The sequence below is a fragment of the Chiloscyllium punctatum genome, chromosome 35 (genome assembly GCF_047496795.1).
Source record: "Chiloscyllium punctatum isolate Juve2018m chromosome 35, sChiPun1.3, whole genome shotgun sequence".
In the NCBI taxonomy this organism is placed as follows: Eukaryota; Metazoa; Chordata; class Chondrichthyes; order Orectolobiformes; family Hemiscylliidae; genus Chiloscyllium; species Chiloscyllium punctatum.
In genome coordinates, this window is record NC_092773.1 from 26,221,761 (window position 1) to 26,249,017 (window position 27,257).

The window sequence follows — 27,257 nt, forward strand, 5'->3', positions numbered from 1 at the left end:
TTAGCATTATTATTCTGTAGGCATATCAGGCAGCGGGAAACTACGGTTTGTGCTGCTGCAATGAATGTGGGAGCATACCAGGTTTGTCTTCCTGCATGTATCATTCCCCATCTTCCTGTGTGATCACCTCTATGGGCAGCCAATGCCAAAACATGCAGGTTTGATCGGAGACAGACGGTTCTACCATCCGAGTGTTGTATTAGTCCTAAACTGCCTGAATCCCTGGCACCTATACGCGCCCAACTATCTTTGTTGGCCTGAGGGGTGTCCCGCTCAGCGGCCAGTATCCCATCCACCACTAGGTCGAAAGCATCTTTTGAGTTCCCCATCTTGAGAGCCTGTGAGACATATACAGTAGGGGTTAAAGCAGCTCGATTGGCAGCTTGGTCACCACATGCATTCCCTCGGCATATTGGATCGTCGGTAGCAGTATTGGCAGCACACTGAATCATAGCCACAACAGAGGGAAACATTGTCGCCTGCAGAAGGTTGTTGATGAGTAGGGCATGTTGCAGGGGTCTGCCAGATGAAGTAATGTATCCTCTATGCTTCCATAGGGCTCCAAACTCATGTACCACTCCAAATGAATATCTGGACTCATTGTAATTATTAACAGACTTTCTGTCAGCTAGAATAAAGGCTCTGGTGAAGGCAAACAATTCAGCTGGCTACGAAGAAGTCCCTTCCGGCATTGCAGCTGATTGGAGGGTATCGAAAGGTGTGCAGATTGCATATCCGGTTAACATTTGCTGGTCCGAGGGCAGAAAACAGGAACTATCAGTAAACAGAATCATGTTTGGGTTGTCTCATGGGGTCTCAGAGATGTCAGGGTGACAATCTCTTGCACTACATGCAAGCAGTCATGGTCCGCCTCAGGTGGATCATGGGAGGTTGGGAGAAGGGTAGGGGGACTCAGCCCGGGTGCGCGTTGCAATGTAAGCTTGGTACGGGATAGTAAGATGACCTCGTAGCCAGTTCTCTGTGATTCTGTAAAATGTTGGGTTGATGCGGCGTTTACTTAGGTATGCCCAGAGCAGAAGCCCAGGCCATTGTTTATGTCTGCCAAACGCCCGTGACATCTCAGGCGTCCATATCAGCCTGGGTCGGCTGCTTTGGTGAGGAAGCCTCGTGGAGAGGCACATCAACGATACGATAGTCTGGGAACCAGTGTCTGCAATAGCTCACCAGGAAAGTTCAGCAATTCAGAACGTGAAGCGGGAGGAGCAAGTTTGACAATAGCTGCAAGGCGATAAGGAGATAATGCTCTGCAACCGTGGGTACAGGTCATGTCCCAGGTCCTGTACTTTCGTCTGGCACAGCTGCATCTTTTCCAGTGAGACTTTATGTCCATCCTGAGCCAGACAATGGAGCAGTGCCACAGTGTCCGTCATGCAAGCAGCAGGCGAGGCAGAAACCACGATCAAATCATCGACATACTGGATCAAGGTACTGTTCCCTGGCAAGCAGAGATCCTTCAGGGTCCTGTGCACTGCAGAGGCATACACAGTGGGGGTCTCCATGTAAACTTGGGGAGGCTGTGTCCATGTATATTGGCGACCGTGGTAAGTAAAGGCAAAAAAGTACTGACTTTTGGGGCAAACGTAATGGAGAAAAAGGCTGAGCAGAGGTCTATAACCACTGGAGAGCAAGGAACAATGATGGCGTTAAACGCGCTTAGGTTCTGCACAAACCTCCATTGGCCCGATTTCCCTGGATTGGGGATACGGGTTACAGCTGTGTTGCAGAGGCTCACAGTAGGGAATAGGATGCCCTGCTGTAGAAGGGGTTCAATAACTGTTATAATCCCTTTGGCTGCAGCCGGTGACAGATTATACTGTCTTAAAGACGAAAAGGTGGCTCTGGCTTCACAGTGAGCGTGTGAAGTGTAGCTGGTGACACTAGGCCCGCGTGATTGGAATCTTGCTCCCACGACGATGGAGGGAGAGCCGCAAGCATCATGCGGCTGCCAAAGCTCGGGGTGGGCAGTGGTGTCACCAGGACAAAAACTTGAGATACTGTGACCAGACGGCAACGAACGCATAATCTGTCCAGTCCCAACTCACCAGCCTGTAGGGAGTCAGCTTCAGACGGATCTAGGGGCCGAAATTCCCGCTGCCCCATGGGCCCCAAATCCTGCATACGTGTCGTGGCTTTCACCACAGCCGGGACATAGGACAAAGAAACCGTGTCTGAGCGGAACAGTAGCTGCTGATCGGCAGCAAGTCGGAACTCTACTGCCAAGCCTTCCTACCCAGCATAATAAAGCCCAGTCAGCTGGAGGGCAGAGGGCAGGTCGAGGTAGGGTCCCACAAGAATTGGATAGGATGGATTAGATTAGATTAGATTTGATTACATTACAGTGTGGAAACAGGCCCTTTGGCCCAACAAGTCCACACCAACCCGCCGAAGCGCAACCCACCCATACCCTTACATTTACCCCTTACCTAACAGTACGGGCAATTTAGCATGGCCAATTCACCTGACCTGCACATCTTTGGACTGTGGGAGGAAACCGGAGTACCGGAGGAAACCCACGCAGACACAGGGGAGAACGTGCAAACTCCACACAGTCAGTCACCTGAGGCGGGAATTGAACCCGGGTCTCTGGCGCTGTGAGGTAGCAGTGCTAGCCACTGTGCCACCGTGCCGCCCACAACCACCGTGCCGCCCACTGCCACCGTGCCTCCTCGTGGGAGGAGAAGTAAGCTGCATCGCAGCATAAGTCACGCAAAAAAATGCCTCGTCTGAAGGATCCAGTGAAGGAAGGAAATCGTGGGGAATGGCGGAGCATGCCGTAAAGATGGAAGATAGGCAAGGAAAGAGGCGTGCACAAGGTTCTCGGGGGGCGCTAGAGCATAAAGGGAGGGAGTCGGGCTGGGTGGGGATGACAGATTAAACATAGCAGCATGCAGCATGGGTAAATTGAAGCCAGAAAGCTCCAGTGTAGCCCCTGTGGGGAACAGCGAATAGAGGCATTGCGTTTGCATCATGTTTGGCGCCCAAAAGGTCGACCAGGCAGGAAGGGGAACTTATAGCCTGGTCAGGCACCGTGCATGGACGAACTCCAATAAGGATGGGACCTGAGATAGATTTCTTGAAGGGTACTCCAGAGACACCAACAGAGTGAACAGTATCAGAGCTGACAGGAAGAGCTGCTGAGGGAGGTACAGAGGAATGGGTGGCCCCGGAGTCCACTAGAACCGAAACTATACGGCCACCCATTTCAACTTCCACCATAGTTTTCTCAGACGGGGAGTGGAAGAGCCATATTGAAGCGGCCTGCAAAACCTCCCTCATGCGACTGCCCTCGGCTTGCAGAGTAGCGGGGACAGGGTTGCAAACAGAGTAGCTGGCCGGCAAAGGCTGCTGCTGCATGGGGAAAGCAGGTTGCTGCTGGGGAATCCGCTGAGGGGGTGACCAGTGACCACAGTACCCACACGACCTGCACTGATCCTGGTTAATATCGGCTGCTGGCCTGCTTACTCGCGCTACTAGCCTGATTCTGAAACCCTGCCTGCGTCAAGAGGGGAAATGACATCTCTGTCAATTTCTGGTTTCGAAAAGGCCCTGCTGAACCATGTTAGTGAGAGAAGTAAGGAGCTGATGGCAAGTTTTTGTTGCCAATCAAGATTAAGAGACTTAAATGTATGGACATGTCGAGGCTGCATGAAATGAATCAGAGTCTGGGAGGCCAGTTTGTCGTTAGTCACGAGGAGGGTGGCTGCAGACGACTCCCAAACCTCCTTAAAGCGAGCAAGAAAATCAGGGAAGGATTCATCAGATTTCTGAAGACAGCAGTTGACTTCACAGAAGTCTGCCGACTGTCTCGCTGCTACCAAAATAAAAGGTTAAACCTAGTCTCTAAGTCAGTCAGGCTGCGCGTCCCCATTGGCCCACATCTCTGCAGGGAATACCAGGGAGCCTTTGACAGATGCCCAGCGAGCCACGTACGCCAAACACAGCAAACTGTTCACATCCTGTGGCAGACACAGTTGTAAATACCGCAGACCTGGATGAGCCAACCATAGAAGGAAGCAGGATGCTTAATCGGGCTGGGGGCATCTTGGAGCATAGCACGGACCTCAGCATGTGTCCAACGCTTGTCAAAAGGGACATCACCAATCATGGTCCAGGGAGACTGGGTGTAGTATTTCGTCGTGTCCTGGGATCGGAGAGTCATGCCCAAGTGGCTACCCTGCCGAGTAGTGGCACCGTCAGTGGAAAGGGAGACAGCAGCCTCCGAGCTGGAATCAGGGATCGTTGCATCAGAACCAGCAAGCGGAGCACTAGGACCCTGTGAGGCTTGTGAGGTTTCTGGTTGGTGCGGAAGGGCAGCTGCTGCAGCATCTTGAGTAGCATCCCGACCTTGCAGCCGTGAGGCCACAAGAGCAGCAACTTCATCAACCTGAGAGTCGGAGTCTGAGGTAGAGGTGGCAAGTATCGGACATTGGGTGGAATAAGGTGGTGGGGCGGTATAAGGGGAATCTGCAGGAGCGGAAGGGCCGCCAGCTTCACTGGAATGCTGAGAGCGGTTTTTAGTCTTGGGGGACTGATGGCCTTTATCAACTTCCTTAAACTTCTCCAGACACCCGAACATGTCCCAGGAGGTATCCCTGTACCTACCCTCAATGTTCGCAAGCCAGTAATCAATCTTAGGTTAAAGCAAGGACTGCAGATGCTGGAAACTAGAGTCCAGATGAGAGTGGTGTTGGAAAAGCACAGCTCGTCAAGCAGCGTCCTGAGCTCTATTTCTGATGAAGGGCTTTTGCCAGAAACGCCGATTTTCCTCGGATGCAGTGCTTTTCCAGCACCACTCTGATCTAGACCTCAGTAATCAATCTTATCCAACCGAAAAGAGCCCCCACAAGGCCAATTGCCATGGGAAAATCTGTACAGATCGGAGGTGAGAGGGATAAGATACCGGCTGTCACCAGTTTCCTTCCAGACGGTGTCAGCCAGCGAGCCCGGGGGATGAGAGGTTCTCCTACCTTACTCTTGCAACGAACATATTTACCATGGCACTTCAAGATAGCCCCCAATGGGGCCAAAGGAAGGGGACCGGCCTGCACAACAGAATGTGATTGACCTGTTCCAGGGCCAGCAATACAATCAGTCCCGTAGATAATCGCAAACCAATCGCTCCGCCCTGGAATCACAAACAATCACGTCTAACCAAAGTAACAAAACAGACAAAACACACAAAGTCAAAAGAATTAACAGTACAAATAGCAGCGCCGCAACCACTCCTCAATCTCCTTAGAGAAGCAGTGATTTAGGCTATAGTCCATCTTCTGTCTCGCCCCGGGGATCAGCAAGCAAGCTCAAGTCAGGTAAAACTAAAAAGAAATTTAATGCGATCTTTCCCTTATTCGGTCATGCCCCCAGGGGACAGCCTGCAAGGCCCTGGTCAGGGTCATGCGTGTGGTCAGAACAAACTGGATTCATTCACTGAATCAAGCTTCAATCGTACAATTAATCCAACATTATTCATTGATTCACTGATACAAACTTAACACAAGATTTAATGAATCCAACAGCTATCGTCCATTCAATGATTCAAACTGCACTTAGTCAATCAATGAAACAAACTGCGCGTGCTATGTCAATGAGTTCATAGAACATAGAACATAGAACATAGAAGAATACAGCGCAGTACAGGCCCTTCGGCCCTCGATGTTGCGCCGATCAAAGCCCACCTAACCTACACTAACCCACTATCCTCCATATACCTATCCAATGCCCGCTTAAATACCCATAAAGAGGGAGAGTCCACTACTGCTACTGGCAGGGCATTCCATGATCTTACGACTCGCTGAGTGAAGAACCTACCCCTAACATCAGTCCTATATCTACCCCCCTTAATTTAAAGCTATGCCCCCTTGTAATAGCTGACTCCATACGTGGAAAAAGGTTCTCACTGTCAACCCTATCTAACCCCCTAATCATCTTGTACACCTCTATCAAGTCACCCCTAAACCTTCTTTTCTCCAATGAAAACAACCCCAAGTGCCTCAGCCTTTCCTCATAGGATTTTCCTACCATACCAGGCTACATCCTGGTAAACTTCCTCTGCACCCGTTCCAGTGCCTCCACATCCTTCCTACAGTATGGCGACCAAAACTGCACACAATATTCCAGATGCGGCCGCACCAGAGTCTTATACAACTGCAGCATGACCTCAGGACTCCGGAACTCAATTCCTCTACCAATAAAAGCCAGTACGCCATATGCCTTCTTCACTGCACTATTTACCTGGGTGGCAACTTTCAGAGATCTGTGGACATGGACACCAAGATCCCTCTGCTCTTCCACACTACCAAGTAGTCTACCATTAGCCCTGTAATCCATCTTTTTATTACTCTTACCAAAGTGAATCACTTCACACTTAGCTACATTGAACTCCATTTGCCACCTTTCTGCCCAGCTCTGCAGCTTCTCTATATCCCGCTGTAACCTGCCATATCCTTCCTCACTGTCTACAACTCCTCCGACTTTCGTATCATCCGCAAACTTGCTCACCCAACCTTCTAACCCTTCCTCCAGGTCATTTATAAAAATGACAAACAGCAATGGTCCCAAAACAGATCCTTGCGGAACACCGCTAGTGACGGCACTCCAAGATGAACCTTTGCCATCAACTACTACCCTCTGTCTTCTTCCAGCCAGCCAATTCCTAATCCAAACCTCCAACTCACCCTCATTGCCATATCTCTGTATTTTCTGCAGTAGCCTACCATGGGGGACCTTATCAAACGCCTTACTAAAATCCATATATACCACATCTACCGCTTTCCCCTCATCTACCTCCTTAGTCACCTTCTCAAAGAATTCAATAAGGTTTGTGAGGCACGACCTGCCCTTCACAAAACCATGCTGACTATCCTTGATCACATCATTCTTATCCAGATGTGCATAAATCCTATCCCTTACAATTCTCTCTAAGACTTTGCCCACAACAGAAGTGAGACTGACTGGCCTATAGTTACTAGGATTATCCCTACTCCCCTTCTTGAACAAGGGAACCACGTTTGCTAGCCTCCAGTCCTCTGGCACTACTCCTGTCGACAAAGAGGACACAAAAATCAAGGCCAATGGCTCTGCAATCTCCTCCCTTGCTTCCCAGAGAATCCTAGGATAAATGCCATCAGGCCCAGGGGACTTATCTATTTTCACCCTTGCCAGAATTTCCAACACCTCTTCTCTACATATCACAAAGCCATCCATTCTACTTATTCGTGCCTCAGTATTTATATCGACAAACATGTCCTGTTCCTGAGTGAATACTGACGAAAACTATTCATTCAGCGCCTCCCCAATCTCTTCAGCGTCCACACGCAACTTCCCATTACTATCATTGATTGGACCTATTCCTTCCCTAGTCGTTCTTTTATTCCTAACATACCTATAGAAAGCCTTAGGGTTTTCCCTAATCCTACCAACTAAGGACCTTTCATGTCCCCTCCTTGCTGCTCTTAGCTCTCTCTTCAGGTCCTTCCGGGCTACCTTATAACTCTCAATCGCCCCTATTGAACCTTCACGCCTCATCTTTACAAAGGCCGCCGTCTTCCATTTAACAAGGGATTCCAACTCCTTATTAAAGTTCATCTTCTCTAATTCCTGCAATGCTTCGGGCTTAACTGATTCATTCAAAGAATCAAAGTGTATTCATTCATTCAATCCTACATTCAATGAATCAAACGTTTTCTTTGAAACAGTGAAACAAACTTGACTCATTCATACATAAAACAAACTGCACTCATTTATTTACTACAAAAATGCATTCAGTCATTTAAAATTTCATTGAATCAAACTGTATTCATTCCTTCAGTCAATTCTTTCAATAAAACACACTGCACGTGTTAATTCAATGAGTAAAGCTTTTGGCATTCATATAATGTGTCAAGCTTAACTCACTGATTCAATGAGTCGACCTTCTCACATACATGCAGTGCCACGAGTTCAACCCATTGATCCAATGAAACAAACTGCACACATTCATTCAATGAATCACACTACTCGTGTTAACCCAATAAGTAGAGCTTCTCTCATTCATTCAATGTGTCAAGCTTATTTCAATCACACAAAGAAGCAATCTGCTCGTGTTAATTCAATGAGTACAACTTCTCTCGTCTATTCAGTCCCAGGCGTTTATCGCATTCATTCAATGAAACAAAGTTAATTCAAAGAGTGGAGTTTCTCTCATGTATTCAATGCGTCTTCCATAATGCTTCCATTCAATCAAGCAAATTGCATTCTTTCAATTATTGATACAAACTTCAATCATTGACTCAATGAAATACACGGTATTAATTGATTTAAAAAAATAAACTTAGCTCAGTGAATCCAATGCGATAAAATCGAGGAACTGAATGAATGAAAGAATCTCGACTGATTGGACGTGCAGTCTTTTTCGTTGTATTAATGAGTACGGTTTGATTGACTAAATAAATGAGTTAAGTTTGTTTCCTTGAATTAAAGATTCTACTTTGATGCAATAGTTGACTGAATGCAGTTTGTTCCATTGAATGTATGAGTTAAGCTTCACACATGGATTGAATGAAAAAACTCTACTCATTGGGTTTACGCGTGCAGTTTCATTGAATGAATGTGTGTCGAGAAATCAATAAGTTGATCTCGTGGCACTGCATGTATGAGAGAAACTCGACTCATTGATTAACACGTGCAGTTTGTTTTATTGAGTGAATGCGTGTAGATTGGTATATTGAATGAATCGCAGAATTACTTCTCGTTCAATTATCACATAAAGTGTGTTTCATTGTACAGCTTGATTGATGACATAAATGTGTTAAGTTTGTTGCATTGAATCAATTAATAACGTTTGCTTCATTGAATCAAATGATTGAAGTTTGTATCAATGATTTAATTAATGTGGTTTGTTTGATTGAATGAAATTGTTATAGCAGTGGTATTCATTACATGAAAGAAGCTCTCGTCATTGAATTAACCCATGCAAGTCTGCTTCAATACTGAATGACTGCAAGCATTACACTCGAGATATTGAATAAATGAGGGAAGATCTACTCATTGAATTAACACAATCCGTCTGTTTCATTGAATGAATGGGTGCAGTTTCTTACATTGAATCAATGCGTAAAACTCGTGGCATTGAATATCTGAAAGAAGTTGTACTCATTGAATTAACTTGAGCAGTTTGTTCCAATTGAGTGAATTCATTCACACACTGAATGAATGAGAGAAGCTGTACTCATTGGGTTAACACGTGCAGAGAGTTTCAATGAATGAAAATGTGCAGTTTCATTCATTCAATCAATGCGTTGAACTCTTGGCACTGCATTTATGAGAGAAGGTCGACTCATTGATTCGCACGGTGCAATTTGTTTCATTGAATTAATGAGTTAACTTTCTTTACACATTGCATGAACGGCAGAAGCTCTACTCATATAAGTAACACGTGGAGTGCAGTTTGATACATTCAATAAACTGCACTCACTCATTCAATCAAACAGACTGCTTGTGTTAATTCAATGAGTATAGCTTCTCTCATGTATGCAATGCGTCTATCAGAACACCTTCATTCAATCATTCAACGTGCATTAATTCAATTAATCAATACATTCTTCAATCATTTGTTCAATGAATGCAACGTTATTAATTGATTTAAAGAAATAAACTTAAATCATTTATTTAGTGAATCCAATTGGTTAGTTAAGTGCATGGGGTAAGTGTGCTTCACTGAATCAATAAAACGTTTAATTCATTGAATGTACGATTGATGTATGATTCAATGAATGTGTGAATGCAGTTTCGTTCAGTGAATGAATATGTTTTGCTATTGTATTCATGAGAATAGCTCTAGGCATTGAATAAAAAGGTGCAGCTTCTTTCAGGGAATGAATGAGTTCAGTTTGAGTCACTGAATTAGTGAAAGAATGCAATTTGTTTCAGTAAACAAATGAGTGCTCTTCGATTCATTAAAGTGTATGAGTAGCGTTTGTTGCATTAAATCAATAAATAACATTTGAAACATTGAATATACGAATGATTTAATGAAGTTTGATACATTGAATGACTGGATGCATTTGGATTCATGAAATGAATGTGTTAGGTTTCTTCCATTGAATCAAAGAAGAAGGTCTGATTCAATGTGCGATTGATTCAATGAATGAACGAATGCAGTTGTTTCATTGAATGAATACGTCAAACTCAGGAACATGACTTCACGAGATAAGCTCTACTCATTGAATTAAAACGTACAGTTTGTTGCAGTGAGTTGAGTTTGATTCAATAAATAAATGAATGTATGCAGATTGTTTAAGTAAACTTACGAGTGCGCTTTGATCTGTTAAATATTTGAGTTATGTTTGCTTCATTGAAACAATAAATAACGTTTGATTCATTGAACATGTCTTTGAAGTAGCATTCATTGAATGAAAGAATGCACTTTGATTCTTTGAAATAATAAATTAAGATCGATGCATTGAATGTATAAGAAAACATTTACTCATTGAATTAATCCACACCGATTGTTTCTTTGAATTCAATGTCTCTGGGTTAACACATTCATTCAATGGAACAAACTGTATTCATTCACTGAATCAAGCTTCAATCGTACAATTAATCCAACATTATTCATTGATTCACTGAAACAAACTTAACACAAGATTTAATTATCCAACAGCAATCGTCCATTCAATGATTCAAACTGCACTCAGTCAATCAATGAAACAAAATGCGCATGTTATGTCAATGAGTTTATCTTCTCTAATTCATGCAATGCTTCGAAGTTAACTTCAAAGAATCAAAGTGTATTCATTCATTCAACGAATTCAACTTCAATCCTACATTCAATGAATCAAACGTTTTCTTTGAATCAGTGAAACACACTTGACTCATTCATACATAAAATGAACTGCACTCATTTATTTACTACAAAAATGCATTCAGTCATTTACAATTTCAGTGAATCAAACTGAATTCATTCCTTCAGTCAATTCTTTCAATAAAACACACTGCACGTGTTAATTCAATGAGTAAAGCTTTTGCCATTCATATAATGTGTCAAGCTTAAGTCACGTATTCAATGAGTCGACCTTCTCACATACATGCAGTGCCACGAGTTCAACCCATTGATTCAATGAAACTAACTGCACACATTCATTCAATGAATCACTCTACTCGTGTTAACCCAATAAGTAGAACTTCTCTCATTCATTCAATGTTTCACGCTTATTTCACTCACACAAAGAAACAATCTGCTCGTGTTAATTCAATTAGTACAACTTCTCTCGTCCATTCAGTCCCAGGAATTAATCGCATTGATTCAATGCAACAAACTGCACCCATTCATTCAATGAAACAAAGTTAATTCAAAGAGTAGAGATTCTCTCATGTATTCAATAGCTCTTCTATAATGCTTCCATTCAATCAAGCAAATTACATTCTTTCAATTATTGATACAAACTTCAATCATTGACTCAATGAACTACACGGTATTAATTGATTTAAAGAAATAGACTTAACTTAGTGAATCCAATGCGATAAAATCGTGGCACTGAATGAATGAAAGAATCTCGACTGATTGGACGTTGAATTAATGAGTACGGTTTGATGAACTAAATAAATGAGTTAAGTTTGTTTCCTTGAATTAATTATTCTAGTTTGATACAATAGTTGACTGAATGCAGTTTGTTCCATTGAATGAATGAGTTAAGCCTCACACATTGATTGAATGAAAAAACTCTACTCATTGGGATTACGCGTGCAGTTTCATTGAATGAATGTGTGTCGATGAATCAATGAGTAGACCTCCTGGCACTGCATGTACGAGAGAGGTTCGACTCATTGATTAACACGTGCAGTTTGTTTTATTGAATGAATGCGTGAAGATTGGTATTTTTAATGAATCGCAGAAGCACTACTTGTTCAATTATCATGTAAAGTGTGTTTCATTGAATGAATGAGTACAGCTTGATTGATGACATAAATGTGTTAAGGTTGTTGCATTGAATCAATTAATAACGTTTGCTTCATTGAATCAAATGATTTAAGTTTGTATCAATTTTTTAATTAATGTGGTTTGTTTGATTGAATGAAATCGTTATAGTAGTGGTATTCATGACATGAGAGAAGCTCTAGCCATTGAATTAACCTAAGCAAGTCTGCTTCATTAATGAATGACTGGAAGCGTTGCACTCGAGACATTGAATAAATGAGTGAAGATCTACTCATTGAATTAACACATCCCGTCTGTTTCATTGAATGAATGGGTGCAGTTTCTTACATTGAATCAATGCGTAAAAATCTTGGCATTGAATGACTGAGAGAAGCTGTACTCATTGAAGTAACTTGAGCAGTTTGTTTCAATTGAGTGAATGGGTTAAGCTTCACACACTGAATGAATGAGAGAAGCTCTACTCATTGGGTTAACACGTGCAGAGAGTTTCAATGAATGCAAGGGTGCAGTTTCTTTCATTAAATCAATGCGTTGAACTCTTGGCACTGCATTTATGTGAGAAGGTCGACTTATTGATTAGCACGGTGCAGTTTGTTTCATTGAATGAATGAATTAACCTTCTTCACACATTGCATGAATGGCAGAAGCTCTACTCATATAATTAACACGTGGAGTGCAGTTTGATACATTCAATAAATTGCACTCACTCATTCACTGAAACAGACTGCTTGTGTTAATTGAATGAGTATAGCTTCTCTCATGTATGTAATGCGTCTATCATAACGCCTGCATTCAATCATTCAACGTGCATTAATTCAATTAATCAATACATTCTTCAATCATTCATTCAATGAATGAACCGTTATTAATTGATTTAAAGAAATAAACTTTGTCATTTATTTAGTGAATCCAACTGGTGAGTTAAATGCATGGGGTAAGTTTGCTTCATTGAATCAATAAAACGTTTAATTCATTTAATGTACGATTGATGTATGATTCAATGAATGAGTGAATGCAGTTTCGTTCAGTGAATGAATATGTTATGGTATTGTATTCATGAGAATAGCTCTAGGCATTGAATAAAAAGGTGCAGCTTCTTTCAGGGAATGAATGAGTTCAGTTTGAGTCACTGAATAAGTGAAAGAATGCAATTTGTTTCAGTAAACAAATGAGTGCTCTTCGATTCATTAAAGTGTATGTGTTGCGTTTGTTGCATTAAATCAATAAATAACTTTTGAATCGTTGATTATACGAATGATTTAATGAAGCTTGATACATTGAATGACTGGATGCATTTGGATTCATTAAATGAATGAGTTAAGTTTCTTCCATTGAATCAAATAAATACGTCTGATTCAATGTGCGATTCATGTTTGATTCAATGAATGAACGAAAGCAGTTGTTTCATTGAATGAATACGTCAAGCTCGGGAACATGACTTCACGAGATAAGCTCTACGCATTGAAATAAAACGTACAGTTTGTTGCAGTGAGTTGAGTTTGATTCAATAAATAAATGAATGTATGCAGATGGTTTAAGTAAACTCATGAGTGCGCTTTGATGTGTTAAATATTTGAGTTATGTTTGCTTCATTGAAACAATAAATAATGTTTGATTCATTGAATGTGTCTTTGAAGTAGCATTCATTGAATGAAAGAATGCACTTTGATTCTTTGAAATAATAAACTAAGCTCGATGCATTGAATGTAAAAGAAAACATTTAATCATTGAATTAATCCACACCGATTGTTTCTTTGAATTCAATGTCTCGAGGTTAACACATTCATTCAATGTAACAAACTGTATTCATTCACTGAATCAAGCTTCAATCGTACAATTAATCAAGCATTATTCATTGATTCACTGAAACAAATTTAACACAAGATTTAATTAATCAACAGCAATCGTCCATTCAATGATTCAAACTGCACTCTGTCAAGCAATGAAATAAACTGCGCATGTTATGTCAATGAGTTCATCTTCTCTAATTCATGCAATGCTTCGTGCTTCACTTCAAAGAATCAAAGTGTATTCATTCATTCAACGAATTCAACTTCAATCCGACATTCAATGAATCAGAAGTTTTCTTTGAATCAGTGAAACAAACTTGACTCATTCATACATAAAACAAACTGCACTCATTTATTTACTACAAAAATGCATTCAGTCATTTAAAATGTCAGTGAATCAAACTGAATTCATTCCTTCAGTCAATTCTTTCAAGAAAACACACTGCACGTGTTAATTCAATGAGTAAAGCTTTTGCCGTTCATATAGTGTGTCAAGTTTAACTCACTGATTCAATGAGTCGACCTTCTCACATACATGCAGTGCCACGAGTTCAACCCATTGATCCAATGAAACAAACTGCACACATTCATTCAATGAATCACACTACTCGTGTTAACCCAATAAGTAGAACTTCTCTCATTCATTCAATGTGTCAAGCTTATTTCATTCACACAATGAAACAATCTGCTCGTGTTAGTTCAATGAGTACATCTTCTCTCGTCTATTCAGTCCCAGGCATTAATCGCATTGATTCAATGCAACAAACTGCACCAATTCATTCAATGAAACAAAGTTAATTCAAAGAGTAGAGTTTCTGTCATGTATCCAATGCCTCTTCTATAAAGCTTCCATTCAATCAAGCAAATTGCATTCTTTCAATTATTGATACAAACTTCAATCATTGACTCAATGAAATACACGGTATTAATTGATTTAAAGAAATAGACAACGTAGTGAATCCAATGCGATAAAATCGTGGCACTGAATGAATGAAAGAATCTCGACTGATTGGACATTGAATTAATGAGTACGGTTTGATGAACTAAATAAATGAGTTAAGTTTGTTTCCTTGAATTAATTATTCTAGTTTGATACAATAGTTGACTGAATGCAGTTTGTTCCATTGAATGAATGAGTTAAGCCTCACACATTGATTGAATGAAAAAGCTCTACTCATTGGGATTACGCGTGCAGTTTCATTGAATGAATGTGTGTCGATGAATCAATGAGTAGACCTCCTGGCACTGCATGTACGAGAGAGGTTCGACTCATTGATTAACACGTGCAGTTTGTTTTATTGAATGAATGCGTGAAGATTGGTATTTTGAATGAATCGCAGAAGCACTACTCGTTCAATTATCATGTAAAGTGTGTTTCATTGAATGAATGAGTACAGCTTGATTGATGACATAAATGTGTTAAGGTTGTTGCATTGAATCAATTAATAACGTTTGCTTCATTGAATCAAATGATTGAAGTTTGTGTCAATGATTTAATTAATGTGGTTTGTTTGATTGAATGAAATCGTTATAGTAGTGGTATTCATGACATGAGAGAAGCTCTAGCCATTGAATTAACCTAAGCAAGTCTGCTTCATTAATGAATGACTGGAAGCGTTGCACTCGAGACATTGAATAAATGAGTGAAGATCTACTCTTTGAATTAACACATCCCGTCTGTTTCATTGAATGAATGGGTGCAGTTTCTTACATTGAATCAATGCGTAAAAATCTTGGCATTGAATGACTGAGAGAAGCTGTACTCATTGAAGTAACTTGAGCAGTTTGTTTCAATTGAGTGAATAGGTTAAGCTTCACAAACTGAATGAATGAGAGAAGCTCTACTCATTGCGTTAACACGTGCAGAGAGTTTCAATGAATGCAAGTGTTCAGTTTCCTTCATTCAATGAATGCGTTGAACTCTTGGCACTGCATTTATGGGAAAAGGTCGACTCATTGATTAGCACGGTGCAGTTTGTTTCATTGAATGAATGAGTTAACCTTCTTCACACATTGCATTAATGGCAGAAGCTCGATTCATATAATTAACACGTGGAGTGCAGTTTGATACATTCAATAAACTGCACTCACGCATTCAATGAACCAGACTGCTTGTGTTAATTCAATGAGTATAGCTTCCCTTATGTATGCAATACGTCTATCATAACGCCTTCATTCAATCATTCAACGTGCATTGATTCAAATAATCAATACATTCTTCAATCATTCATTCAATGAATGAACCGTTATTAATTGATTTAAAGAAATAAACTTGATCATTTATTTAGTGAATCCAACTGGTTAGTTAAATTCATGGGGTAAGTTTGCTTCATTGAATCAATAAAACTTTTAATTCATTGAATGTACGATTGATGTATGATTCAATGAATGAGTGAATGCAGTTTCGTTCAGTGAATGAATATGTTATGCTATTTTATTCATGAGAATAGCTCGAGGCATTGAATAGCTCTAGGGAATGAATGAGTTCAATTTGAGTCACTGAATAAGTGAAAGAATGCAATTTGTTTCAGTAAACAAATGAGTGCTCTTCGATTCATTAAAGTGTATGTGGTGCGTTTGTTGCATTAAATCCATAAATAACTTTTGAATCATTGAATATACGAAAGATTTAATGAAGTTTGATACATTGAATGACTGGATGCATTTGGATTCATTAAATGAATGTGTTAGGTTTCTTCGATTGAATCAAAGAAAAACGTTTGATTCAATGTGCGATTTATTTTTGATTCAATGAATGAAAGAATGCAGTTGTTTCATTGAATGAATACGTCAAGCTCGGGAACATGACTCCACGAGATAAGCTCTACTCATTGAATTAACACATAGATTTTGTTGCATTGAGTTGAGTTTGATTCAATAAATAAATGAATATATGCAGATGGTTTTAATAAACTCATGAGTGGGCTTTGATCTGTTAAATATTTGAGTTATGCTTGCTTTATTGACACAATAAAAAACTTTTGATTCATTGAATGGAAGAATGCACTTTGATTCTTTGAAATAATAAGTTAGGCTTGATGCATTGAATGAATAACAAAACATTTACTCATTGAATTAATCCTCACCAATTTTTTCTTTGAAATCAATGTTTCCAGGTTAACACATTCATTCAATGGAACGAACTTTATTCATTCACTGAATCAAGCTTCAATCGTACAATTAATTAAACATTATTCAATCAATGAAACAAACTGCGCGTGTTATGTCAATGAGTTCATCTTCTCTAATTCATGCAATGCTTCGAGCTTAACTCATCTATTCAAAGAATCAAAGTGTATTCATTCATTCAACGAATTCAACTTAAATCCTACATTCAATGAATCAAACGTTTTCTTTGAATCAGTGAAAAAAACTTGACTCATTCATACATAAAATAAACTGCACTCATTTATTTACTACAAAAATGCATTCAGTCATTTAAAATTTCAGAGAGTCAAACTGAATTCATTCCTTCAGTCAATTCTTTCAAGAAAACACACTGCACGTGTTAATTCAATGAGTAAAGCTTTTGCCATTCATATAGTGTGTCAAGCTTAACTCACTTATTCAATGAGTCGACCTTCTCACATACATGCAGTGCCACGAGTTCAACCCATTGATCCAATGAAACAAACTGCACACATTCATTCAATGAATCACACTACTCGTGTTAACCCAATATGTAGAGCTTCTCTCATTCATTCAATGTGTCAAGCTTATTTCACTCACACAATGAAACAATCTGCTCGTCTAATTCAATGAGTACAACGTCTCTCGTTTATTTAGTCCCAGGCGTTAATCGCATCGATTCAATGCAACAGACTGCACCCATTCATTCAATGAAACAAAGTTAATTCAAAGAGTAGAATTTCTCTCATGTATTCAATGCCTCTTCTATAATGCTTCCATTCAATCAAGCAAATTGCATTCTTTCAATTATTGATGCAAACTTCAATCATTGATTCAATGAAATACATGGCATTAATTGATTTAAAGAAATAGACAACTTAGTGAATCCAGTGCGATAAAATCTTGGCACTGAATGAATGAAATAATCACGACTGATTGGACGTGCAGTCTCTTTCATTGAATTAATGAGTACGGTTTGATTAATTAAATAAATGAGTTAAGTTTGTTTCCTTGAATTAATGATTCTAGTTTGATGCAATAGTTGACTGAATGCAGTTTGCTCCATTGAATGAATGAGTTAAGCTTCACATATTGATTGAATGAAAAAACTCTACTCATTGGGATTACGCGTGCAGTTTCATTGAATGAATGTGTGTCGATGAATCAATGAGCTGATCTCGTGGCACTGCATGTATGAGAGAAGCTCGACTCATTGATTAACATGTGCAGTTTGTTTTATTGAATGAATGCGTGAAGATTGGTATATTGAATGAATCGCAGAAGCACTACTCGTTCAATTATCATGTAAAGTGTGTTTCATTGAATGAATGAGTACAGCTAGATTGATGACATAAATGTGGTAAGGTTGTTGCATTGAATCAATTAATAACGTTTGCTTCATTGAATAAAATGATTGAAGTTTGTATCAATGATTTCATTCATGCGGTTTGTTTGATTGAATGAAATCGTGATAGTAGTGGTATTCATTACATGAGAGAAGCTCTAGTCATTGAATTATCCCAAGCAAGTCTGCTTCATTAATGAATGACTGGAAGCGTTGCACTCGAGACATTGAATAAATGAGTGAAGATCTACTCATTGAATTAACACATCCCGTCTGTTTCCTTGAATGAATGGGTGCAGTTTCTTACATTGAATCAATGCGTAAAACCCGTGGCATTGAATGACTGAGAGAAGCTGTACTCATCGAAGTAACTTGAGCAGTTTGTTTCAATTGAGTGAATGGGTTAAGCTTCACACACTGAATGAATGAGAGAAGCTCTACTCATTGGGTTAACACGTGCAGAGAGTTTCAATGAATGCAAGGGTGCAGTTTCTTTCATTAAATCAATGCGTTGAACTCTTGGCACTGCATTTATGTGAGAAGGTCGACTCATTGATTAGCACGGTGCAGTTTGTTTCATTGAATGAATGAATTAACCTTCTTCACACATTGCATGAATGGCAGAAGCTCTACTCATATAATTAACACGTGGAGTGCAGTTTGATACCTTCAATAAACTGCACTCACTCATTCAATGAAACAGACTGCTTATGTTAATTCAATGAGTATAGCTTCTCTCATGTATGCAATGCGTCTATCATAACGCATTCATTCAATTATTCAACGTGCATTAATTCAATTAATCAATATATTCTTCAATCATTCATTCAATGAATGAACCGTTATTAATTGATTTAAAGAAATAAACTTAAATCATTTATTTAGTGAATCCAATTGGTTAGTTAAATGCATGGGGTAAGTTTGTTTCATTGAAGAAATAAAACGTTTAATTCATTGAATGTACGATTGATGTTTGATTCAATGAATGAGTGAATGCAGTTTCGTTCAGTGAGTGAATATGTTATGCTATTGTATTCATGAGAATAGCTCTAGGCATTGAATAAAAAGGTGCAGCTTCTTTCAGGGAATGAATGAGTTCAGTTTGAGTCACTGAATAAGTGAAAGAATGCAATTTGTTTCAGTAAACAAATGAGTGCTCTTCGATTCATTAAAGTGTATGTGTTGCGTTTGTTGCATTAAATCAATAAATAACTTTTGAATCATTGAATATACGAATAATTTAATGAAGTTTGATACATTGAATGACTGGATGCTTTTGGATTCATTAAATGAATGTGTTAAGTTTCTTCCATTGAATGAAAGAAAAACGTCTGATTCAATGTGCGATTCATGTTTGATTCAATGAATGAATGAATGCAGTTGTTTCATTGAATGAATACGTCAAGCTCGGGAACATGACTTCACGAGATAAGCTCTACTCATTGAATTAAAACGTACAGTTTGTTGCAGTGAGTTGAGTTTGATTCAATAAATAAATGAATATATGCAGATGGTTTTAATAAACTCATGAGTGCGCTTTGATCTGTTAAATATTTGAGTTATGTTTGCTTCATTGAAACAATAAATAACGTTTGATTCATTGAATGTGCCTTTGAAGTAGCATTCATTGAATGAAAGAATGCACTTTGATTCTTTGAAATAATAAATTAAGCTCGATGCATTGAATATATTAGAAAACATTTACTCATTGAATTAATCCACACCGATTGTTTCTTTGAATTCAATGTCTCCAGGTTAACACAGTCATTCAATGTAACAAACTGTATTCATTCACTGAATCAAGCTTCAATCGTACATTTAATCAAGCATTATTCATTGATTCACTGAAACAAACTTAACACAAGATTTAATGAATCCAACAGCTATCGTCCATTCAATGATTCAAACTGCACTCAGTCAATCAATGAGTTATGTCAATGAGTTCATCTTCTCTAATTCATGCAATGCTTCGAGCTTAACTTCAAAGAATCAAAGTGTCTTCATTCATTCAACGAATTCAACTTCAATCCTACATTCAATGAATCAAACGTTTTCTTTGAATCAGTGAAACTAGCTTGACTCATTCATACATAAAACAAACTGCACTCATTTATTTACTACAAAAATGCATTCAGTCATTTAAAATTTCAGAGAGTCAAACTGAATTCATTCCTTCAGTCAATTCTTTCAAGAAAACACACAGCACGTGTTAATTCAATGAGTAAAGCTTTTGCCATTCATATAGTGTGTCAAGCTTAACTCACTTATTCAATGAGTCGACCTTCTCACATACATGCAGTGCCACGCGTTCAACCCATTGATCCAATGAATCAAACTGCACACATTCATTCAATGAATCACACTACTCGTGTTAACCCAATATGTAGAGCTTCTTTCATTCATTCAATGTGTCAAGCTTATTTCATTCACACAATGAAACAATCTGCTCGTGTTAATTCAATGAGTACAACTTCTCTCATCCATTCAGTTCCAGGCGTTTAACACATTGATTCAAAGCAACAAACTGCACTCATTTATTCAATGATACAGACTGAACGTCTGAAATCAATGAGTAGAGCTTCTTTCATTCATTCAATAGGTTAAGCTTAACTATTTCATTCAATGAAACAAACTGCATTGAATCAAACTACAAACATTGATGCAATGAATCAAACATTTAATCCTTGTTTCGATGGAATAATCCGAACAACCTAATGTTGTGAACCAAACTGCAACGCGTACATTCAATGAAAAAGGCTGCACTTCTCAATTCAATGAGTAGAAACACTCTCCGTCGTTCAATGCCACAAGCTTAATGAATTGATTCAATCAAACAAATCGCACACATTTAGTCGATGAAGCAAACTGCACTTGTCAATCATAGAATACAGCTACTCTCATTCATTTAATGTCACAAGCGTCACACATTGTCTCATTCAATGAGTAGAGCTTTTCTCTTTCATTCAATGCCTCGAGCTTAATGCTTTAATTTAAAGACAAAACCTGCATTTCTTCATTCATTGATTCATATTTCAATCATTGATTCAAAGAATCAAATGTAATGCCTTGATTTCATTGTACAAACTTCACTCATTTCTGGAGTGAATTTAACTGTATTCATACAAGTACTGAATCAAACAGCGACCATTCATTCGATGAGGAACACGGCAAGTCCCATTCCAATGAATCTAGCTTTTGCCATTCATTCAATAAAAAACTGCACGCGTTCATTCAATGATACAAACTGTATGAATTCATTAAATGAAACAGACTGAACGTGTTAATTCAATAAGTACAGCTTTTCTTGTTTCTTCAATGTCTCGGGCGAAGCACTTCCATTCAATGAAACAAACTGCATTCATTGAGTCATTGAATCAAACTACAATTCAATGAATCAAACATTTTTCATTGTTTCAAACCTGACTCCCTTATTTAGTGAACCAATTTGCACACGTTCGATCAATGAAAGAGGCTCCGCTTGCCAATTCAATGAGTAGAAGTATTCTCCTTCGTTCAGTGCCACAAGCTTAACTCATTGATTCAATCAAACAAATTGCACACATTTAGTCCATGAAGCAAACAGCATTTGTCAATTCAATGAATACAGCTACTCACATTCATTTCATGTCACAAGCTTCACACATTGTCTCAACCAAACTGCACACATTCACGTCATGAACCAAACTGCACGTGGTAATTCAATGGTAGATCTTCTCTCATTCTTTCAATGGGTCAAGCTTAACAGTTTCATTCACTGAAACAAACTGCATTCATTGAATCATTGAATCAAGCTACAATCATTGATACAATGAATCAAGCATTATTCCTTGTTTCAACGGGACAAACGTGAACCAAACTGCACAATTTTATTCAATGGGTAGAGCTTTTTCTCTTTCATTCAATGCCTCAAGCTTAACGCTTTAATTCAATGAAACAGCCTGCTTCCATTCATTCATTAATTCATATTTCAATTTTTGATTAAAAGAATCAAATGTTGATTTAATTGTACAGACCTCACTCATTTTTGGAGTGAATTTAACTGCCTTCATACTGCAAATGAATCAACTGCAAACATTCATTCAATGAAAGAAACTGCACACGTTCATTCAATGATATGAACTGCATTCATTAAAAGGAACAGACTGCTAGCGTTAATTCAATAATTAAGCTTTTCTTGTTTATTCAATGTCTCGAGCTTAGCATTTTCATTCAATGAAACCAACTGCATTCATTATGTCATTGAATCAAACTGCAATCATTGTGTCAATGAATCTAACGGTATTAATGGATTCAATCAAACAAACTTAACTTATTTACCTCGTGAACCAAACTTGCACTGTATGCACTGTATGTCTTAATTAAAAGAGTAGAGCTCCGACCATTCATTCAATGCCACGAGTAAAACGCATTCACTCAGTGGAGCAAACTTCACTCATTTATTTAATGATACAGACTGCACGTCTGAAATCAATGAGTAGAGCTTCTCTCATTCATTCAATGGGTCAAGCTCAACGATTTCATTCAATGAAACAAACTGCATTGAATCAAACTACAAACATTGATGCAATGAATCAAACATTAATCCTTTTTTCAATGGAACAATCCTAACAACCTAATGTAATGAACCAAACTGCACGCGTTCATTCAATGAAAGAGGATGCACTTGTCAATTCAATGAGTAGAAACACTCTCCTTCGTTCAATGCCACAAGCTTAATGAATTGATTCAATCAAACAAATAGCACACATTTAGTCCATGAAGCAAACTGCACTTGTCAATTCATAGAATACAGCTCCTCTCATTCATTCAAAGTCACAAGCGTCACACATTGTCTCAATCAAACTGCACACATTCACGCCATGAACCAAACTGCACGTGGTAATTCTATGAGAGAGCTTATCTCATTCAATCAATGTGTCAAGCTCAATGATACAAACTGCATTCATTGAATCTTTGAATCAAACTAAGATTATTGATACAATGAATCAAGGCCAGATACATAGACCTTTCTTCAGATTATGTGCATATGTCAATGTCAGGCAAAACATGAAGGTATGAGTGCAAGTTAGCTTCAGGGAATTGGAAATGTGCAAGAAAAGGTTTAAATGAAAGACAGGCAATGTACGTTATTTATAGAAAAGTTGTAGCGTGTACTATATACGGATCTCCCTTCATGCTACAGAACGGAAAAACGGAAAGGTAAACGGAAACGGATGTCTAACAAACGCAGTTAAAGTTTGCATTCGATCAAAGGACGGGGTCAGAAAAAATGTTGAATGTTGTGGAGTCAGAGTCATTAGGACACAACAGAGGTGGATTAAGAAATTGATAAATAACTCAAAAAGAGGAGATGAATACAAATTAAAACGAAACATAAAAGCTAATGAATAGCACCCGTTAATATTTGAAAGGACAAATGGCTGGATGATCAAATATGGAACAGCGAGTGTGTGGATAGAATAATTTGTTGTAGAGAACAGATATAGGACAGGGAAACTAAACAATTGCTTTGTGTTTGTCTTCATGCAGGAAGAATCAGAAAATCTCCCAGAAATATCAAGTGACCATGGAACTTATGTAACTAAGGACAAAAATCATTAATATCAGTGACGAGGTAGAATTTGAGAACATTGAGCATTGTTAAGTCTGATGGACCAGTTTGACTTCGTACCAGATTTCGAAGAAACATAAATAAACTTATTGATTGCATTAGTGAATACTGTATGTTCTGCTATTTATTTTTAAAATATTATATCTATGTATCTATGTATCTATGTATCTATCTATCTATCTATCTATCTATCTATCTATCTATCTATCTATCTATCTATCTATCTATCTATCTATCTATCTATCTATCTATCTCTATATATACACGCACACGCAGTTTCATTCGATTTAAGAAGGGAAGACAAGGCAGAGGTGCAAGTGTGAACTGATGCATTTTGGAATATCCAATTAAAGTGCGAACTGTAGAGTAAATGAAAAAGACCTGAGGAAAGCTGATGTGCAGAGAGATCTGTGTGTTTAAGTTCCCAGAAGGAGGCAATGCAGGTCGATAGAGTGGTCAAGAAGGGATGTGGCATGCTTTACTTTATCGGATGCCGTGTTGAGTACAATAGTTAGTAGGTCATGTTTTAGTAGTATAGGACTTTGGTTAGTTCCAATTTGGAATACTGTATACAGCTGTCGTCGCCACATTACCAAAAGGTTGAGTATGCTATGGAGATGGTGTAGAGGAGACTCAAAGACGTGTTGTTTGTTATGGACCGTGCTAACTATAAAGGGAGATCGAGTAGGTTAGGGTTATTTTTATTCGAAGCACGGAAGTTGAGCCGGGACTTGATTGAACGGAACAAAATCACGAGAAATCAGATTGGACAGCAAGAATTTTCTTTTTACAGAGTGTGCGATTCAATTGCTAGGGGTCACGAGTTCAGGGTGAGAGGCGTAAACTGTCCAGGAGAAATGTGTGGCAAGTTCTTTTCACAAAGTGGAGTGAGTGACTGAAACACATTTCCAACGGAGGTGGTAGAAGCGGTTAGGAAAGCATCATTTAAAATGCACCTCGACAAATACATGACTGGGTATGAATCAGACAGACACAGATCCTTCGAAAATAGTCGAAGGTTTAGGTAGATAAATCCAGATCGGCGCAGTCTTAAAGGCCGAACGACCTGTTCTTGTGCTCTAAAGCTCTTTGTTCTTTGTAAGTGCAGAATTATAGTCCAGTAACCGTATCATTCATAGGAGGGAATTGGTTATAAAGAATATGATATTGGACACTTAGAAAGTAACAGCAATTTCCACAAGAACGATTTCGCTTTTATGAAAGGGAAATCATAATTTGCAAACCTCTTGCTTGAAAGTATTTCCTTAAACTACTGGATATTAGATATTCAGGAGAAATTTCGAATGACCTCACACGGTAAGTTATGATAATGAAACAAAGGGAACATAGGCAAATGGGAAAATAAAAGTTAGGTTTGCCTTGACGTAAAGAAGAACCGGAATGTATATGATGAAGCATCATCGAGACTCAACACATGAACTTGCTGTCTCTCCATGAACGTTGTCTGACCCACTGCAATCTCCACCATTTGAATTTTTCAATACAGATTCCAGGATCTGCAGTAATGTGCTCTCACTAAAAGTAAATGCGTCCTGCATGCTTACAAAGTGTGTTGATGGAACTGTACGTGGGATATTGTTCGCAGTTTTGGTGTCCTGATCAAAGGAAGAATATCTTGAGCACATGTAGTGAATGAACATTTTCCAGATTAATCCCTCAGATGGCATGATTGTCTGATGAGTAAACTCGACCTATGTTCTATAGAGTTTCAAAGAATTCTTAATGAAACCCAGAAAATGCACACAGATGCGACTGCAGAGCACAGCCAAGGTTGACGGGAATTCCAAGTTATTCCAAACGAATGCCAAGCTGAACTGAAGAACAGGAAGCAATTACGCCCCGTTACTAATCAAGGTGAAATCTGTGAAGGAAGCTGGTGAATATGATAGATAGTTACACGAGTCCGTTGTATCGGAATTACTTAAAGAAGGATGCAAATACAGAATTCGACAAGATGAACGGTGAACATGGTGTGGTTCCACTTTCAAGGGAAGGTGGTGTAGGTTGATTATAGACCTATGGACCAGTGGATATCGGATCTCTCTTAAGGAAACTATTGGAGAAAATAGGGAAGATGAAATAGATCGCCGATTAATGATAAAGGTTCATCAGAAATAGTCAGCCTGATGTTATCAGAGCGAAGTCATACCTAATTATCTTCTCGATTTTTTTTTCAAGGACATTCTTCATGTGATATTTCAGCAAGACCTTTTAACAAAGCCCCAGATAGAGACATAGAAGCAAAGACTCCTAGAGTACAGAGAAAGTCTTGTGTGGCCAATCTGGTGCATGCCGACCAACATTTCCCTATTTCCATTTACTGGGGTCATATCTTTCTAAACGGTTCCTATACATATATTTGTCCAAAAGCCTTTTAGACATTGTTTATGTCTCCATCTCGACCACTTTTCCTGACAGCTCATTCCATATGCGTACCATCCTTTGCGTATAAGTGTTGCTCCTCAGGTTTTCTTATTCTTTCCCTTGTACGATAAACGGATATCCTCTTGTTGTTGATACCCCAACACTGGTAAAAAAAAACTACAACCACATTCCTCATACATACCTCTTATGATCTGTTTGAGTTTTAAAGATCCTCCCTCGGACTCTTAAGCTATAACAGAAAACATACCCGAGCTTGTCCAACCTCTCCCGATAACTCAGACGCTTATGTCCTGGCAACATCATTTTAAACTTCTTCTGTGTTCTTTCCAGAACTATAACATCCTTCCTATAGCAAGGTGACCAAATCTGAACAGAGGACTCCTGGTGTGGCTACACCTGTGTCCTGTATAACTGCAACATAACTTCCAAATTTCTTCATTCCATGCCCTGACGAATGAAGGCCTGTGTGCTACAAGCCTTTTTTTTAACAGCTCTGTCTCCTTCTGACATGGGAAACTGACAAACCAATTAAAGTGCAGTCGCTTCAAGAGCAACTTGGAAAGTTACATTCAAAATTGTTTCAGAGCCTGGAGACAGAGGATGTTGGTCGAAGACTGCTAGTGTCCCCGGTTGTACCACATGGATCAGTGCAGTGTCCCTTATTTGTTGTGGTATTTATAAATTCTGCAAATGTGAATGTCGAGAATGTGGAGCGGGTGTGAACAATAAATTTCTTTTTGGCACAAAGATTGCCCGGGTGTTTGGCAGTGAGGAGGAAGATCTTATGTTACACAAATGTACGCATGGAATGGTCAGATGGACAGTCAATGTTAGACAGAAATTAACACCGATAAATATGAATGGGATGCAATGTGGAACAAAGGAATTAGACAGAGAAATACTTATTGACTGGCAGAACACGAAGAAACTCAGAAAGTTCATTTCCACAGATCCTTGAATTTGACTGGATGTTATATGAACAATACAGTTGCAGGACAGCGAGTGCAGAGAAAATTCATCAGGTTGTCCTTCCCGGCAATG